Source organism: Erpetoichthys calabaricus, chromosome 5 (genome assembly GCF_900747795.2).
Source record: "Erpetoichthys calabaricus chromosome 5, fErpCal1.3, whole genome shotgun sequence".
NCBI lineage: Eukaryota > Metazoa > Chordata > Cladistia > Polypteriformes > Polypteridae > Erpetoichthys > Erpetoichthys calabaricus.
In genome coordinates, this window is record NC_041398.2 from 1903579 (window position 1) to 1922283 (window position 18705).

Here is an 18705-nt window from a genome sequence, read left to right on the forward strand (position 1 = left end):
GTAATATGTTCAATGGATTTAGAACAGCAGGATATTATGCTGGCAGCAGAATTCTGAAGAAGTTGTAAGCGATGGATAAGTTTTTGTGGGATGCCAGATAGAATAGCATTACAGTAATCTATATGTGAGGTGACTCGGGCATTAACCGATACTTCAGTACTGTGTTGTGTAAGAACAGGATGAAGTCTAGAAATGTTTCAGAGATGGAAGAAGGCAGTCCGAGAAATGTTACTTATATGGGAGGAATTATGTAATAATAATAATAATAATAATAATAATAATTATTATTATTATTATTTAATAATTGCCATTATTAGTGTATAAATGGATATAAATAATTGCATGTAAACGATTTGCCAAAATCTGTTGTACGTAAACGATACTATTTTAAACGTTATTGTTTTATCATCAAAAAACCCGGTTTCCACGTCTACCTGTATTAGTGTAAATGGCACTTTTGCCACTTGCAATATGGCGGATGCGCTGACGTATCGTGTCGAGTGGGCAACACAGTGAATACGGCGTCTCTCTATATATGTCTATGATCTGCGCAGTCAGCTGCCAATTTGGTCAGCCCCCTCAACTTCTGAACGGCTTTGGCTCAAAGCATAAAAGCAGTTGGCCCTGCTGCACCTGTAAGGTGTGCTGACACGAGTTTAAATCCTAGTTGGGGCTCGTGTATGGTCCCTGCCCAAAGTTAAAAAAAGGTCTTTTTAAAAAGAGTTATGTAGTACTTGTCCCTAAGTTAACAAATACGTTTAGCAGACATTATGAACAATTCACTCGGGGCACCTCGTTCCTTGGTGTAGAATCTTATCCACCTAGAATCTGTCACAAATTAATAAGCATTTATTTGCATAAGGAAGCATGTATTATAACAATCCAGCGTCTATTCCACTCCATGTCGATCATATCAGAGAGGCTAAGAAACGCTTCACCAAAGCCGACTTGTATAAGCGCACGACACTCCTCATTAAACGTTTTTACTATTCAGTGATTCCCAGATCTGTAGCTGATTTGTATTATTGATTTCCAAAAAGCAATGTGAGTAAAAGCGTGTGCTGCATAACTAATCACAACTGTCTTTAAAACAGAATCAGTGCAATCGACAGCGTCTTGTGCAGTTTAGGGAAAGCTTCGGGATTTCTGCGTTAATGAGACAAACATTTTTGAAATGAAACTTTGCGAATTCATCCAGAGGTGGACATAAAGATCACTCATGTTCTGACAAGAAGGAACAGCTGGATAAGCACATCTGGAGCCAAACTTTCCTTGTGAATTCATCTTTTCAAAGGGGGGTAAATAAGTAGTGTTCTGAAGTGCAGCACAACAAAGTAAATCATTGATGGAAATAGAATTCTTGACAGACTAAGCTTTTGTCGTTTCTGTTTTCTTAAACCATCTTCAGTCCCAAAATCCCCGCAGTCTCTGACACGTTTAACGTTCTCTGCTCCTCACCTGTCGTGTTACCCAAAGCATCAACACGGAGTTTCTATCAAGGCTTTACCATCCGTCCTGTCACACACATAAAGTAAGACACACATTTCTTCTACATACGTGTTCAACAACAATAATAATAATAATAATAATAATAATAATAATAATAGTAAACTGTCAGGAATGAGAAAAAGCTCAAGATGGTAATATTCACTCGAAGATCCCTCGTGGCATCAGGGTGAGGAGGTGCCTTGTCTCCCATTATGTGAGCTCGTCTGCCACCCCTCACTTACATTGGCATGCGTTACACTGGGGGGAAAATGCAATGGAGAATACCGACAATGTACACCTTCAGAAGTGGAATAAATTGACTGTACACTGAAGCATCACTATATAACTCATCTTCATTAGGAGAATATAATAGTAATAGTCTCGTGACAATTAAACCAATTTACCGTGCATATGTCAAACATCATATATGGTCTCCATCCGCTGCACTAAGAAAAGTAGTAGTAGTTCAGGTGTGCGGAGCTCGTTTATTACCCCATTAGGTGGCTCAGTGGTATTGTAACTGTCTCTCAGTGAAGACCCCAGAGGGTGACGTCGTTGATCCTCCTCTTGTGGACCGACAGCGAGCGAATCGAGCTATCAAGAGAGGGTGGGCCGATGTATTCTGCCAGGGGGCACACGTCCCTAATTTTATTTTGTATGTAAAGAGTTTCACTGTAAAACGTAACAAGCTTTATATTTGAGTGTTTGGAGACCCTGGTGTCGTACTGACTTTGTATTGTAGATAAACATCACATAAACTACTGTCCAGCATGCTTAACCCTCATCCTACCGACTGGGGTCTTTGGGGGCCCCTGAGGTGTATATTTTGTTGTACCTCACAGTTGTTTTTTTATTATTCCTATTTTGTTTGATTTTGTCAGGCAGTTTGCTCCTAATAATGTCACATCATTATTTTCGATTTCTGCTTTGTTTATTGCTTTTTCAAAATCAAAATGTCAAAAGCACCCAAAAGCCCCCAATCCCACCTATGCAGTTTTAATAAATGTAACAATTACCTCAGCCACTGTTTGTGAAGGGTCCTCAGTTGGAGTGTCATACATTGTCATCGGTGTAGGGACACTCTGTTAGTCATTCAGAAGCAGACGGACACAGCAGCAGCTCGAGATTTCCACAGCTCCTCTGTTCACAACTTGAGAGACTGCTGTTCTGAGGTGAGATAAGTTCAGAGTCTGAAATACAATGCATAGCTTCATCGTGAAGTGTTAGGTAACTATAACATGTAAAGTTTATGTTCTATTATAACAAATAATAATGTAAAATATGATGAAGACACGGTGTGAGTGTGGAAAGACAGAAACTGTAATCCGTTTGGAGGCTGCGGTGAGTAAAGGCACTTCATTCAGGCACAGACAGACGTGTGGAGGAGCAGCTTGTTGGTTTGAGAAGCAAGTGCAATTTCAGACAATTCATCTCATCAGCCTGACAAATATGGAATACAAATCAGGTGGAACTGTGATGGAGTGAGCAGCAACCCTCTCAAGGGTGAAATATACCTCAACAGACAGCCTGAGATGGAATGAGACGTAAATCAAGGCGTCCATGTAGTGAAAGAGCTTGGGGGACCTTGGCACTAAAGTGGCAGAAATGTCACAGCTGCCAGTTTTTTACTTCCATTCCCTTAGCTGAAGCTTTACTGGAAAATGGACTGACATATGTGGGCACTATAAAGGCAAACAAGCCACATATCCCAGAGGAGATGAAGCCTAACAGGGACAGGGATGTCAACAGTTGACAATTTTGCTGTTATGGCTCAATTTTCCTTGTGTCATGTTTTCCAACAAAAGGAAAAGCAGTACTAGTGCTGTCCTCCATGTACCCTGACATCAAGGGTGAAGGTGAAAAACAAAAATCAGAGAACATACTACACTATAATGCAATCAAAAGTGGTGTGGATAATCTGGATCATCTGGACAAAACGTTCACATGGAGAAGAAAAATCGACAGATGGCTGATGGCATTATTTATGAACATGGTGGATATTGCAGCCATCACTGACTTCCCAGACTGGAAGTCATCAGAACGTGGCAGACGTCGCCAGATTTTCCTGAGGCAGCTGGGGGCTACGCCTTGGTCATGTCACCCATGAAAAGGAGAGCTGAAACTCCACCATTACAAGACCAATCAAAGCGTAATGAGCCTCATGGGAGGGAGTGAGTAGAACTCCTCCTGCAGATGGGACTGTCCAACACTCAGGGGGAACATCAATTCGGAAAAGGAGTCACCTTTGGTCCTGAGACACCGACAGGAAGGTGACAACTGTTTGATCCTCGTGTCACATGACAGCACACACTGAGCAGAGCAGGAAGAAAATGGTGTGCTGTGACTGACTGGAGTGGGTTTAGTTTGAATTGTTTTATTTACTTTGAACTGAAAGACAAAATAAAAGTTAGAAGTGTTGAAGAGTTTAGTTTTAGTAAATAAAAGAGAAGAATATGTAAATAAAAATGGTTGACTTTGAATGACTGTGTGTTTATTTCAATTATTTTATATACAAAATATGCAAATTAATTTTACATTTGCTAAAATAATAATAATAAAAATGTATTTTTTTGTTTATCCATCCATCCATTATACAACCCGCTACAGTGCATCCAGAAAGTATTCACAGCACATCACTTTGTCCACATTTTGTTATGTTACAGCCTTATTCCAAAATGGATTAAATTCATTTTTTTCCTCAGAATTCTACACACAACACCCCATAATGACAACATGAAAAAAGTTTACTTGAGGTTTTCGCAAATTTATTAAAAATAAAAAAACTGAGAAATCCCATGTCCATAAGTATTCACAGCCTTTGCTCAATACTTTGTTGATGCTCCTTTGGCAATAATTACAGCCTCAAGTCTTGTTGAAGATGATGCCACAAGCTTGGCACACCTATCCTTGGCCAGTTTTGCCCATTCCTCTTTGCAGCACCTCTCAAGCTCCATCAGGTTGGATGGGAAGCGTCGGTGCACAGCCATTTTAAGATCTCTCCAGAGATGTTCAATCGGATTCAAGTCTGGGCTCTGGCTGGGCCACTCAAGGACATTCACAGAGTTGTCCTGAAGCCACTCCTTTGATATCTTGGCTGTGTGCTTAGGGTCGTTGTCCTGCTGAAAGATTAACCGTCGCTCCAGTCTTAGATCAAGAGCGCTCTGGAGCAGGTTTTCATCCAGGATGTCTCTGTACATTGCTGCAGTCATCTTTCCCTTTATCCTGACTAGTCTCCCAGTCCCACAGCATGATGCTGCCACCACCATGCTTCACTGTAGGTATGGTGCCAGGTTTCCTCCAAACGTGACTCCTGGCATTCACACCAAAGAGTTCAATCTTTGTCTCATCAGACCAGAATATTTTGTTTCTCATGGTCTAAGAGTCCTTCAGGTGCCTTTTGGCAAACTCCAGGTGGGCTGCCATGTGCCTTTTACTAAGGAATGGCTTCCGTCTGACCACTCTACCATACAGACCTGATTGGTGGATTGCTGCAGAGATGGTTGTCCTACTGGAAGGTTCTCCTCTCTCCACAGAGGACCTCTGGAGCTCTGACAGAGTGGCCATCAGGTTCTTGGTCTCCTCCCTGACTAAGGCCCTTCTCCCCCGATCGCTCAGTTTAGATGGCCGGCCAGCTCTAGGAAGAGTCCTGGTGGTTTCGAACTTCTTCCACTTACGGATGATGGAGGCCACTGTGCTCATTGGGACCTTCAAAGCAGCAGAAATTTTTCTGTAACCTTCCCCAGATTTGTGCCTTGAGACAATCCTGTCTCGGGGGTCTACAGACAATTCCTTTGACTTCATGCTTGGTTTGTGCTCTGACATGAACTGTCAACTGTGGGACCTTCTATAGACAGGTGTGTGCCTTTCCAAATCATGTCCAGTCAACTGAATTTACCACAGGTGGACTCCAATTAAGCTGCAGAAACATCTCAAGGATGATCAGGGGGAACAGGATGCACCTGAGCTCAATTTGGATCTTCATGGCAAAGGCTGTGAATACTTATGGACATGTGCTTTCTAAGTTTTTTTATTTTTAATAAATTTGCAAAAATCTCATATAAACTTTTTTTTATGTTGTCATTATGGGGTGTTGTGTGTAGAATTCTGAGGAAAAAAATGAATTGAATCCATTTTGGAATAAGGCTGTAAGATAACAAAATGTGGAAAAAGTGATGAAGCGCTGGGAATACTTTAAGGATGTACTGTGTATCCGAACTACAGGGTCATGGGGGTCTGCTGCAGCCAATCCCAGCCAACACAGGGCACAAAGCAGGAAACAAACCCCAGGCAGGGCGCCAGCCCACTGCAGATTTTTTTCTTTAGATGACATTTTTTACATAACTAATAATGCTCTGATAAGAAATATGTTTTGCTATTATTATTTTGCTATATTGTTATATTACATTTTTCTTGGGTTCCCCAGGGACCCCAGTCGGCAGTTCATGTATGTAAAATCTGTCGGTAGGTTGAATGCTAAATGCGTCTTTTCATTTCTGATCGCCATACGGCACTTCCATCTTGGGACAAGTTGCTATAAACAGTTTCAGCCAATCAGCGCCTTCCAAATACGCAGCAGGACAGCGGGAGCCTTCATTGTCGGCGGCGCAGCCTCTTCGTTTCATTGTCTTATATTGAGTTGTTAGACTATTTACTGTTAAGTGCTGTTTGAGCTGCCGTTTAGTACAACAGGTGGCTTACTGAGCTCTTAAATTGATATTGAAATGAACACACAAGCCTCCTAAATGAGTTATTGAAATGCCTACGTTTACAGTGTCCGTTTTAGGAAGTCCTAGTTTTTACTTGTTCTCGTTATTATGAATTATGATTTCTCAGTGTCACATATTATTCGTTAATGTAAGTGTGAAGCACATAAGGTAATTTGGGATTGGCAAAGCCCAGGACTGGTGTGGTTGTTAACTTGTTAATGATTAGTTAGTTTGACATGAAGATGTCCAACGGTCTCCAAAAGGTTCTCTGGGATTGAAGTACTTCCGGCCACCAGCCGTTCTATTGTTATGTTTTTTCTTCAAAGGAGGTTAGCCAGGTGTAAGGTCATTTAGAGGTTTAACAATTTTAGAATAGTCCTGAATATAAGAGCGATGATAACCAGAAAAGTTCTTTAAGATTCTTAGGTACAGGCCAGGTTGTTAAATCACTAAGTCTGTCAGGGTCAGTGTCAACTCCCTCCCTCAAAACTACATGTCCCAAATAGCGAACTGAAGTTTGGAAAAATTTGCATTTGTCTGGAGACAATTTAAGACCATTTTCTCTAAGGCTGCTCAGCACTCGTAAAGGTCGTGCTTCATGTTCTTCTAGACTGCTTGAGAACACGATCAAATCGTCAAGGAACACCAACATTTTTTTAAGTTAATGTCTCCCATGCATTTCTCCATTGGTCTTCGAAAAGTGCTCAGGACATTAGTTATTCCCTGTGGTATACTGTTGAATTCCCAGAAGCCCATGGGACACACAAAGGCAGTCTTGTGCTTGTCTTTTTTTTCCATTTCAATTTGATAATATCCAGATTTCAAATTCATGATTGAATTTGAAGTACGGAGAACGATTCCTCCAGATTCAGAAATGCATAAGCATCTTTAGTGTTCAAAGAGTTTAATTTACGGTAATCCACGCACATACTGACATCACCATTCTTTTTCCGAACAATGACGATGGGAGAGGAGTATGGGGATTCTGATTCACGTATTATTCCAGCTTCCAAGAGAGTTTTGAGATGCTGCCGTACTGCTTCATAATCAATGGGATGTATGGCCCATAAACTCTGTTTAAAGGGTGCTTTATCCTTAAGTTTGATGTGATGCATGACCATAATCCAGGTCATTAAATGCAAAAACATCTGAAAATGGATACAGCCCCTCAGTAATCCTGAGCTTCAATGCTTCTGACAGTGGGAATCACCAGCGTCGAAACCTAAATGCAAGTTTTCAGCTGCATTCTGTAACTGAGGGGATAATCAGCCACACTCTACTCTGCCATACTGGTTACAGTCTGAAGAAGAACTGGAAAGTACAGCATGTGATACAGTAAATTGAGCAATAACACGGTTCTTGGGAATGACTACATCAGGATCAGTTTCATTTCTTACCCACACTGTTAATTTATAAGGATGCTGAGTAGGCAAGTTAATAAGACAACTGTCTACAAAAACTCCTCCAGGTAAAGATGATACCCTGGCTGCTCAGTTAACACACACTTTCTAGCAAGGACAGCACTGACACTTGTATAACCTTCAACAGGAATTCTGCATCCCTTGGTAATTGCTACATTGCCCTCTCCTGTCATGGACACAATACCAACATAGCCACTAGTATTTTGCTTCTTACGTAGTGCAAGAATTTTCAGTAGTTGACTGTAACCATAGGCAAGTGTCTTTGTTTCTGTGATATTCCTTCCACAATGGACATCATAGAGCACATCAAGAGTATTGGTGCCAATCAAAATTGGTAGCGTACTACTGTTTCGAATATCAGGAATCACCAAAGCTAATGTGGCTACTTCAGGTTCAGCTTCAATAAAGTCTTTGGAAAATGTAACATCAACTTCAACATATCGCAGATAAGGAACTGACTGACCATTAGCGCCTTCAACCTCTAGTAAATTACAGGTAGATCTGATGGGCAAGTTGATGGACAGATTATCTTTGTAGAATGACCACGAGATAGAGCCTGTATCAAGCAAGCAGTTACAACTCACGCCAGAGAGAGTGACATTTGCACTGCGCTTGTGGCCAATCAGCCCTTTAGGTAATTTAGTCTTTTGCACAACTTCAGCAGATGCTAATGTAATTTGGGTCACAGCATTAAAAGTGGGACTGTGGGAGTCATCAGCTTCTGTTTGTACCACAAGAGAAATGACACCTTGTTTAAATGAATATTACCAGAGGAGCCACTCTGTCTATGCCAAGCTTGCTGTGTCTCTCTCAGCTGTTTTCTTTTTGATTCAACCAACCTTGGATTTGGTTCACTACAGCATGCCGTGGATACATGTCCATCTTCACCGCAATTAAAATAATACCATGGTTAGGGCTTTCAGGTTTTTTATGGTTTTGTAGGCCCTCACGCTCAGTATAAGGTTTGGTTTCTTTGGCTTTTGCCCACTTAGATGCCAATTTTGAAGGTTCACTTTTAGAAGCCTTTAAGGATGCAAGCTGAGCTCAGAGTTGATCAATGTTTTTCTGCATTTTCTTCATATTGCCAGGTGATGAAGCAGAGAACTTGCTTGGTGTGTCATGCTCACCCACATTAGTCATAGGCATGTTGGGAATTTGTTTGAACCTTTGGTTTTGAAAGGCCAAGGTGCTGCCTCATCCGAATGGATTTATCAGCCTGCTTGTTCTCTTCAGTTCTTAACAGGAGCAACAATTCAATTCAGAAAATGAAGTAGGACTGACTTTTTTTGTTCTAACTGAAGGCTGGTAATAAGATTGTTATTCCAGCAAACCCCGCAAAATTATTTCAACAACTGGCGATCAAAATCTCAAGTCAAGATGCCTTTCCGCCTCACAACAAGATTGAGAGCTATCTGCAGCCTGCTTAAATACGCTGACGGCTTTTCACCAGCATTCTGGTGAATATTAAGAAATTTTGCAAACAGTTCATCCCCATCTTGTACAGTGTCATATGCTGAGTCAAGCAAATCAAGGTACACTTGGGCATCAGACTTGGCTCCCAAATACTTAACAATGGTCACTGCAGGTGGCAATAGGCTTTATAAGAATTTCCCTAACCACCTGCTTTGGGGACATTGTGGAGTCCAAAAGCAGTAATTGAATTTGATTACGCCAGGCTTCATAGTCCACTTCATGGTTAGGCACAGGCACTTTCCCAGAAACACTTCTCAGTTTTGGAAGATGCCACTATATCACTACTCTTAACAACATACTCCACTACTGTCCTTTGCACTTGTGGTGTGACATAGTGATCTGGAGGCAGCCTGTAAGTAAGTGGCTGTTGGTGTAAACATGGGAACGAGCAATACCAAGATCCCCCACTTTAGCCTGAGAACCAAAGGCTGGGCCGACGGATTCATGATCAGGAAGCACACTAGTCTCTTCAGGTGCATGGGATGGATCCTCTTCCATCACTACGGCTGAGCTGACAGCACCTGAAGGTGAGTCACTTTTATTCACTGAAGACCGAATTCACATCAGTGCTTCACTAATTACTTGTTGCCAATCCAAACTTCTCTATCTGGAAATGTCCCTCAATGAGTGTAATTATGACTGAGTAAGACTAGAGCCCATGTGCTTAGAATAAACATCAGAGAAGAGCCTTATGTGACAAACGGTGTCAGGATTATCTGGAGACGGCCAAAACACACGAGGCAACACACTTTCTAAATTTTGAATTGCAGTACCCGATTCAAATTGAACAATAACTGTGTTCTGAAAGTCGGGATCTGAACTAGGAACCCTAATTACTCTAGAAAATCTAAAAATGCATACATTTCTCCCTTTTCATCATTTTCACTTGACCTGCTAACAATAACAGAGGTTGGCACCTTAATATTGTTACCTAGTACTACATCCATTTCAAAAGAGATAAAAATGCACTCTAAATTACACTTAACAAATCACCAATAATTGAATAATCTATGTCATATAATGGCTAAAGATAAATATACATACAAATAATCTGCACATAAGATTTGCAGGGAAAAAAAACAATATTGCCACCTCCTGGCCATCTCGCCAAGTTTGTGTAGTGGGTGCTTAGTGGGTGAGGAGGGCAACACAACGCTTTCTTGCCACCACTCACCACTTTACAATTTTACTCCAGGTTCGGTTAAAGGAGGTATGAAAGATGGAGCAACAAATATGTATAAAAAATAATTGGCCGATTTATTAAAGCAATAACAAAAGAAAAAAAAAACAAAGATTGTGATCTTTTAAAAAAAATGAGAAAGATATTTATAGGTACAGTAATTCCTCACTATATCGCGCTTCGACTTAAACGGATTAAGTCTATCGCGGATTTTATATGTAAGCATATCTAAATATATAATGTGGATTTTTTGCTGCTTCGTGGGTTTCTGCAGACAATGGGTCTTTTTATTTCTGGTACATGCTTCGTCAGTTGGTTTACCCAGTTGATTTCATACAAGGGACGCTATTGGTGGATGGTTGAGAAACTACCCAATCAGAGCACACAGTTAAGTTCCTGTGTGCTGATTGGCTCAGCGACGGAGCGGCGAATTCGATTCCGCTGCGTTAACCAGGAAGTCTCGTCTCGCTCATTCAGCATCAACGTGCTCCTGCTACTGCTTCAGGGGCCGTGTCCAAGCACCAACGGAAGATGCTAACGATTGCAGAAAAGGTAAAAGTTTTGGATATGTTGAAGAAAGGGAACAGCTACACCGCTGCAGGACACCATTACGGCATCAATGAGTCCACGATTCTTTTTTATTTAAAAAGGAGGAAAAGAATATAAGATCTACGGCCGCAGTGTCCTTTAACTAGGGCGCAAAACGAGTTGTAAGTGGACGTGATAAGGCGGTAGTCCAGATGGAATCTGCTTTAGGGATTTGGATTGAAGAGTGCTGGAAGGAGAACAACGGCAGTGCTACACAGTCGCCTGAAGAGGCTCCTTTAGAAGAGCTGTAACACTATCCTTTGTTGTGCAGTAAAATTAAACTCATCGTTATCGGACAAGTCGTCGTGTCATTGTTGGTGAGTAACCATCATTAATTATCTACGTACAGTACTTAGTACATGTACATAGTTTAGTGTCACTGTACACACATTTTACTGTATACAATTTTTCTTGCATTGTACGTATTTATTGCTGGTGGCCTATCTATCGTAATGGCTGTAACATATGTGATATAGGAGATGCTCAATATCTTTAAAATAATATTTAGATTTTACTGTATATAAACTGTGTTTACATACATAATTTCAACGAATCTTACCTAATATCGAAGAGAATACAAAGGGTTTATGCTGTATAATTGTGTGGGAAATGTTTATAATAGTGTGGGAGTGTTTATAAGGTTTTAAAATATATAAAAATCACCATATAAACATATGGTTTTTACTTCATGGATTTTCACCTTTCACGGGGGGTTCTAGAATGCAACCCCCACAATCGAGGAGGGATTACTGTATTGAGAAAGAAAAAAATGTTATTAACTGAAATGATTATAAGTATTTAACTCACAATACCTATGACTGTATTTTTATTAAGCATGCTGCAGAGAGCTATATGATTTTTACTTCTATATGATTTGATCTTCATTTGGGTAGAGAAAGAATTGAGCGTATGCACAGAATTATTGAACTGGCTTGCATTCCTTTATGGGAAAATGCTGACCTTTTGATACTAACAGAACACCCTGTGATATTATAAATCAGTCACGACACTTATGTATTAAATACGAATGTGCTAAACTAACTGAACAAATGTAATCCTTGATATTTTATAAGCAATGTATGTGTAAACCGCTGAGTTACGTACACCCTAGAACCGTTAGGACAAAACTTGCTATAACTGGTCTTATGTACGTGTAAGTTAGCAGAAGTGTATTTCTTAAAAATTGACCAGTATTTTCACAATTTTTATCTGTAAAATACACTGTGTTTTCCCTGCATGTACAAATTCAGGATGTGGACAGGGGCTACAGCAGTCCATGTAATAACCTCAAGATGAACTGCTATGTTTTATTTTATTCTTCCAACGGACTTGAGTATTTAAGGAAGTCTCTCTTAGGCTGACGGCTTGTAGCACACTAGACGTGACAGGGTCTGTAGCCTGCCTCCTCTCACCAAGAATAAAAGAAATGGCATTTTATTTTAAATTGCTGCTTTAGACTCCCGTTGTTTTTTCCGACTCAGAGTCCACAGTATCTATCACATCCGTTAAACAAGAGTCCAAAACCATTTAACAACGATGAACCAGTTAAAGAGTTCAATTTTTCTCTCTTGTCTGTTCTCAGATGAGATGCATAACTCGCTGTCGTGAAAGTTCTGGGATTCAAACACGAAGATGTGAAGTCGAGGTGCGCAATGGAAGAAGCGTTCCATTCCAGTGGGCTGCTGCCTCGCCATCCACTTCAAATCCGGGCAGGAAAACAAACAAATAATCTGCAGTACAATTACAAAATCAGTTTGTTTGTTTTTTTAACATTAATGAGATCTCTGTATTTCCATTCTAATTTCTAATAAATACACAGATAACACATAAACTTATATGCACAATTTAAATATTTCTATTATATTCACTTGTCATGAAAATATGAAAGAGTGAAAAAAAACATTCATTTCAAACATAATACAGTTCTGCAGTGCTTAACACCTTCTCTCCCTTTCCCTGAATTTCCAGAAGGTTCCCCAGCTGTGGAAAACATCCTGTGTGGTCCCAGTGCCAAAGAAAGGGAATTCCAGTGACCCCCAAGGACTTCAGACCAGTTGCTCTTACTTCATAAATCATGAAGACCTTTGAGTGGCTGGTCCTAAAACAGCTACAGCCTCTCATTTCAGCACATCTGGATGGTCTGCAGTGTGCCAATCAGACACATATCATTGTGGAGGAGGCTGTTGTCTGTCTGCTCCACAGTCCTACTCTCACTTGGACAAAGCTGGCACCACAGTCACGATCATGTTCTTGGATATCTCCATAGCCTTTATCACCATTCAGCCTTATTGACTATTGAAGAGGCTCAAGGCTATGCATCATGATGCCCCCCTCAGTCTCCTGGACTACGTGAACCACAGACAAGAGTTTGTGAGGTTCAAGGGCTGTGTGTCACAACTGGTGGTGTGTAATACTGGAGCACCTTTGAGAAATGTTCTGCCTCTCTTCTTGTTCACCTTCTACACAACATACTTCCAGTACAATCCCAACACTTGCCACCTGCAGAAATTCTCAGAAGACTCCTCCATCATTGGCTGCATTAATAATTAAGACGAGTCAAAGTACAGGAGGCTTGTAAAGTGGTGCTGTACAAGAAGGGCCAGAGCAGACTGGACTTCCTGAGCCGACTCAGGACTTTTGATGTGTGCAGCAATCTGCTGGAAATCTTCTAAAACTAAGGAGTAGCCTGTGTGTTGTTCTACGTGGTGGTATTCTGGGGCATTCAAACAAAGCACAAGGCCTGAAGAAACCAATCAGAAAAGCTGCTCCATCAGAGGGCAAACCCTGGGCACACTGGGCACTGCTGTGGAAAGAGGATGGGGGCAAAACTGGGGGTCATCAGGAAAAATCTCCTCCAGGTGGAGCTCCCTGTGGGACACTTTTAGCCACAGGCTCATTCCACCACAATGTGCTAAGAAGCGCCTTGGGGGTCTTTGCTAACCACTGCACTGCGTCCTCCTGACATCCTAAACTAAATGCTGATACTCTTTAAGTTCATTTTGCAGATTCTGCACAATTTAAATTGGTTGATTGATTGATTGATCGATTGATTGATTGCATTATTTGTCTTATGAGTCTGCATCCTTCATGTTTTATGTTTGTGCTGCTGTATGCGTTTAAAGTTCCCCTTGGGATTCATAAAGTTTATCCAAATCAATTTAGGTTCCCTCTTTAAGATTTTTTGATGACATCCCAGTCAATGTGCCCTCACGTTGAAGGGCAGCTTTGGGTCAGAGAGGACCAAACTGTCAACTTTCTTGAGTCTCCAGATGATTTCAGTCTTGTAAAAGTAAGAAGTTTAAATGAGACCAACAATCAGGAGCTTCTCACACATAACAATTCAACATGGCAATGCAGGCCTGGCTGTTCAGTCACTTGTTAAGAGTTCTCATTTCTCTTGGCACACTCATACCACTATAACAATGCCAAGCCTTTAAGGATGATGTCCAGTACTGTGTGGAGTTGTGTTTGTGCTCAGGGGTCAAGGGAAGACCCTTGTTGGTAGTGGAGTGCACTCATTGTCTTTATGTTGTGCTTCTTCTTCAGGTCTTTGGTTTGACATTGTCTTCATCAGCTCACTGTTAAGCTCTTTGCTTTGTCTCTTTTTCACACAGGAGTTTTGACACTGAAGCCCCCAAACCAGCATAATGGCACAGAGCTAATAAAGACCCCAGCGGTGTCACAGAAGCTTCAGAATGTCCGACTCCAATACCTATAAGGAGGATACAGGCTGCTTTGATTGTGAATAAAACAGCAGATCAGCCAAAGATGATGGGGTCGGCTTTGTGTCTCCTTATGTTGAATGGATGGTGTTGTTGTGTCAGCCACTAATATCCAGAGATGATCTGCTGGACGGCAGTGTGAATAATGTCCACCTGCTTTATAAGTTTCAGTTTCAACTTTCATCTGGTAAGAGGAAATGTGGTTAATCAGATGTTTGCAAATCGAGAAACTGCAGCAAAACTCAATAGTAAAAGAATCAGAGCAGGCATTGAGAAAAACCAAAGTGCTTAACGGAGTCGTAATGAAAATCACCAGCACTCACCAACTAGAAGATATGCCTTAAATCTCGATGTCAAAACTGCAAACAAACTAAAAATGGTATTTCTCTGAATTGATCATCAATCCTATGAGTCCCCACAGTGAAGTTCTTGGAGGGTTGAATCCTCAGCCTCAGGCCATTCACTCAAAACCATACAATAATTTAAAGGCGTAACTCCACAAACATCTACACTACAAACTTTTAACATTGATAAAGCGAGATTTGTCAGGAGCCAATAATCAGATGATGTACCGTCTCTAAAATCTAGACGCTGAGCCATTAATGCGGTCAAAGTGAGAATAAGCCTGAATTTATACTCACACACTGAAGATGATTAACAGTTGGATCTGCAATCTTGGACTCTGCCTCACGTGTGATGAAGGGTGTGAGGCCGAGCGTCGGTGATGTGGCACTTAATTCTAGGGAGGCAACAGTGCAACACGTCCTAGCAACACAGTCAAGAAGGACAAAGGTATAAAATGGCAAAAGGCCACACTTACAATTTAGCAATAAAAACAGTTTATTAATTGTCAATTCATTATTAACACCAAATGCTCATGTATTATTAATATCTAATGTACAAGCCCTCCCAAAATGCAAAGTAAAGAAGCAGAAAAAATATTTAAAGCAAACCAAAATGTCAAGAACGTTCACATTGTAACAGGCCTGGCTCATCTTAGATTAACTCTGCTGGTTATCAGATGAAACGCAGAAAGCAAGCTGATGAAATGTCAGCTAACAGGAGCACCGCAGAACAATCCCACCACTCAGGTGAGTCCTTCTGAATGAAGACAGACCAGGGAGGGCAGCTGGCTTTGTTCACGTCTTACAAGTCTGTCCTTCTTAGAGTGCCATCCACTTTGTGCTCCAGTCCCAAACTCCAAATGTGCTACGGGGTGCAGTGGGGTTGCCGATCTGGACGTGGCACTCTGTACAGGGCTGATGAATGGTGCCATCAAAATCAACAAAAGTGATTGATCACAAATGTCACATTACGTGTTTGTGTGATCTTTGTGATGACATTACAGTTTCAGAACATGCTAACTGATAAATAACAGACTTATTCAGTGCATGGGCACAGATTTGAAATCAAAAACACATGAACTCTGAAGTCTGCATGTCATGGCTGTCCTCAACAGTCCACTCAGGAGTGACTGACAGTTCCTTCCACCAATCAGCTTTCTTCTGTTGTTTTCAGTTGGTACCTGCCTTTTCTGTGCTGTCCTTTCTGATTTTGTCCTCGTCACCTCTGCCACTGAGCGTATTTCTTCGATGTCACCTCTTCATTTTGTGGTTTCCACTTTTATATTTTTCTGCCTTCTTGCATTTCATGGCCAATGTACCCTTTTTTGATAAGTCCTTGTAAGAGTCAAGCTATACTCACACATTTGAGAACATCAATTACATGAAGTGTAAAAAGAGTGTGGCCAAAAAATAAAACATAAACTTATAAAATACAGAAAGTCCAAGCCGAGTGAACCAACGCCGAGTAGTGAGGGGGTCAAATGTGACCTTCAGTGGTGGGGATACAGAAGGGGCCACTTCTGCTTTTTGGAGTTTTCTGTCAAGTAAATGAAGCTGAAGCTTTGTGTAGCTGACACTCTCTCAGAGCAGAGCTTTCTAATCGTCCATCCTGCTGTTGGAGTTTATTGAGCTCCTGTGGCCTCCAGCTTGTAGTCTCGACGTGAAGAAACGTTGTCTTGGGTATCGATATAAAGAAGGTGCAGAACTCAAACTGAAACCTGAACCAACACATTCGGAGTATAGAGCGTCCTTCACACACCACCCCAGGATATCCTGACATGGAGCAAAGTGACATCCGTTATAATTTTAGGTTAATTTATCAAATGAACAGCTGGGTCAGCAGAGATCCCTGAGTGTTTGTGCTTTGTTTTCCCTTCTTCTCTTATATGTCAGACAATAAAATCAGTTCATTTCATTTTCATTGTGCTCTGCATTCATTATGGTGTCCCATTTCATATAAAATTATTATTATGTTAAATATTATTCCTTCTATACATTAAGTGATATTCTTCACAACTGTGGTCCCCCGTGCTAACCCTAGTATGCCGTTGTGACTCCCTCTTCAGGTCTTAAACATTTCTCTTAAATTCCCACTTGTGGACTCACCCTTGACACACAGCTGATGAATGTGTTTGGTTTGTAAAGACTCTTATTATTTATAAATGATAACCTAAATTAATGAAAAGGTCTTATAAAGCCCCTCTACATTGGTCTGTCATGTGACGACTCTCTTTTTAGTCTCCTGTCCTACTTGACTGTCCCTCCCCAGTATCTGATTGGACAGCATTGGCTGTCAGCTAACGTCACTAAATGACTTCTTCATTATCAGGGTTAAGAACGGCTGTCAGCACTCAGCCCAGGCGTCAGCCATCAGATGACATCCCAGAGACGGTACAAGTTCATTGCTACTCAGATAAGGCCCCATCTCCAAAGCTCTGAAACAAAAATATTTCCCTCGTTGTCAGTGGCACTTCCTGGTAGTTGGCACCGCACTGTAGATTTGATTTTACTTCTCCATTTTTTATTATTACATTGAACTTTCAGTTGTGATTTGTGGTTGAAGTTGTTATCACCACACAGTACTGTTGCTACCTCATTCTGTTGTCTGCTGTTTGTATTGTTCATCATCTTATGTCACAGCACAGTCCCTGTATGGCTGATGTACTGGCAGTGCAGTTTATGAGTCCTTCATGAAATCTTTCAACATTCAGAACAGCAAAGAGGCTTACCACAAGTAAGACAGTCATTTATGAATATGAAGGCCACTGCTGTCTGAAAAGCATTAATCACATTTAGGACAACAATGAGGTTTTTTCTTGCACCTATAAGTTGTTGAAGAAGATTCTTGCTGTTTGTGAAATATGTGTTGAATTCCAGTGTGAGTTCATATGTGGCTCTGAGGTTACCTTACATCTACGATCTGTTGGCCACTTTCAGTGTTTTCTCCACTAGTCTTATGTATTTATTAGCTACTTTCAACTGGAGCGCTTTACATCATTCAGAAGATTTTTCTTTTTTTCTTTTTTTTTGCTTGATAGATAGATAGATAGATAGATAGATAGATAGATAGATAGATAGATAGATAGATAGATAGATAGATAGATAGATAGATAGATAGATAGATAGATAGATAGATAGATAGATAGATAGATAGATAGATAGATAGATAGATAGATAGATAGATACTTTATTAATCCCAATGGGAAATTCACATTCTTCAGCAGCAGCATACTGATACAATAAATAATATTAAATTAAAGAATGATAATAATACAGGTGAAAAAAACAATCAATAAATAAAAATAGAAAAATAAAAGTAGAAAAGTACACATACATATACAGTCATACACGGAGGAGCCAATGGAAAGATCATTTGTCATTTCTGGGACAGGCTTTACTCCAATATGACTTTGTGTGTGTCTACGGAAAATTCTTCTTGAAGAGTACCCTTTACCACATTCAGAACAGGTGTACTGCTTCTCTCCAGTGTGGATCCTTCTGTGACAGCGAAGTGCGCCTGGTCGTAATAATCGTTTGCCACATTCTGGATAGCAATAAGGTTCCTCTCCAGAGTGAATTCTCATGTGATCTTTAGGAGTCCTGTTGTCTGAGTAAAGCTTGCCATGGACAGAACAGCTTTGTTTCATACCAGAATGAATTATTTTATGTTTGTGAAGTGAACTGTTATATGAGAATCACATTCCACATTCAGTACAACTGTAAGGCTTCTCTCCAATATGACTTCTCCTATGATTATAAAGATGACTGATGTGTGAGAATTGT

General features: G+C 40.6%; 4 protein-coding genes across 7 annotated transcripts in view; 1 reads left to right on the top strand and 3 right to left on the bottom strand.

Annotated features, from left to right (window-relative positions):
* Nucleotides 1-18705, bottom strand: part of LOC114652431 (gastrula zinc finger protein XlCGF57.1-like) — a 596652-nt gene that overhangs the window by 208003 nt on the left and 369944 nt on the right. Inside the window, exon 3 of one of the 4 annotated variants that reach the window (XM_051927953.1) lies at nucleotides 16200-16410. The exons of 1 other annotated variant lie outside the window; for it this stretch is intronic. The gene's annotated coding sequence lies outside the window, so the exon portion shown is untranslated. Of the gene's footprint in view, nucleotides 1-16103; nucleotides 16411-17018; nucleotides 17515-18705 lie in introns of those variants that run through there. 2 more of the 4 variants (XM_051927954.1, XM_051927958.1) reach the window with 2 other exon arrangements.
* Nucleotides 1-18705, bottom strand: part of LOC114652542 (tripartite motif-containing protein 16-like) — a 225766-nt gene that overhangs the window by 92224 nt on the left and 114837 nt on the right. The window lies entirely within an intron of this gene.
* The window catches only part of LOC114652436 (tripartite motif-containing protein 16-like), a 274064-nt gene that overhangs the window by 38702 nt on the left and 216657 nt on the right, over nucleotides 1-18705 (top strand). The gene's annotated exons all lie outside the window — the stretch shown is intronic.
* The window catches only part of LOC114652506 (zinc finger protein 568-like), a 186687-nt gene that overhangs the window by 11200 nt on the left and 156782 nt on the right, over nucleotides 1-18705 (bottom strand). The window lies entirely within an intron of this gene.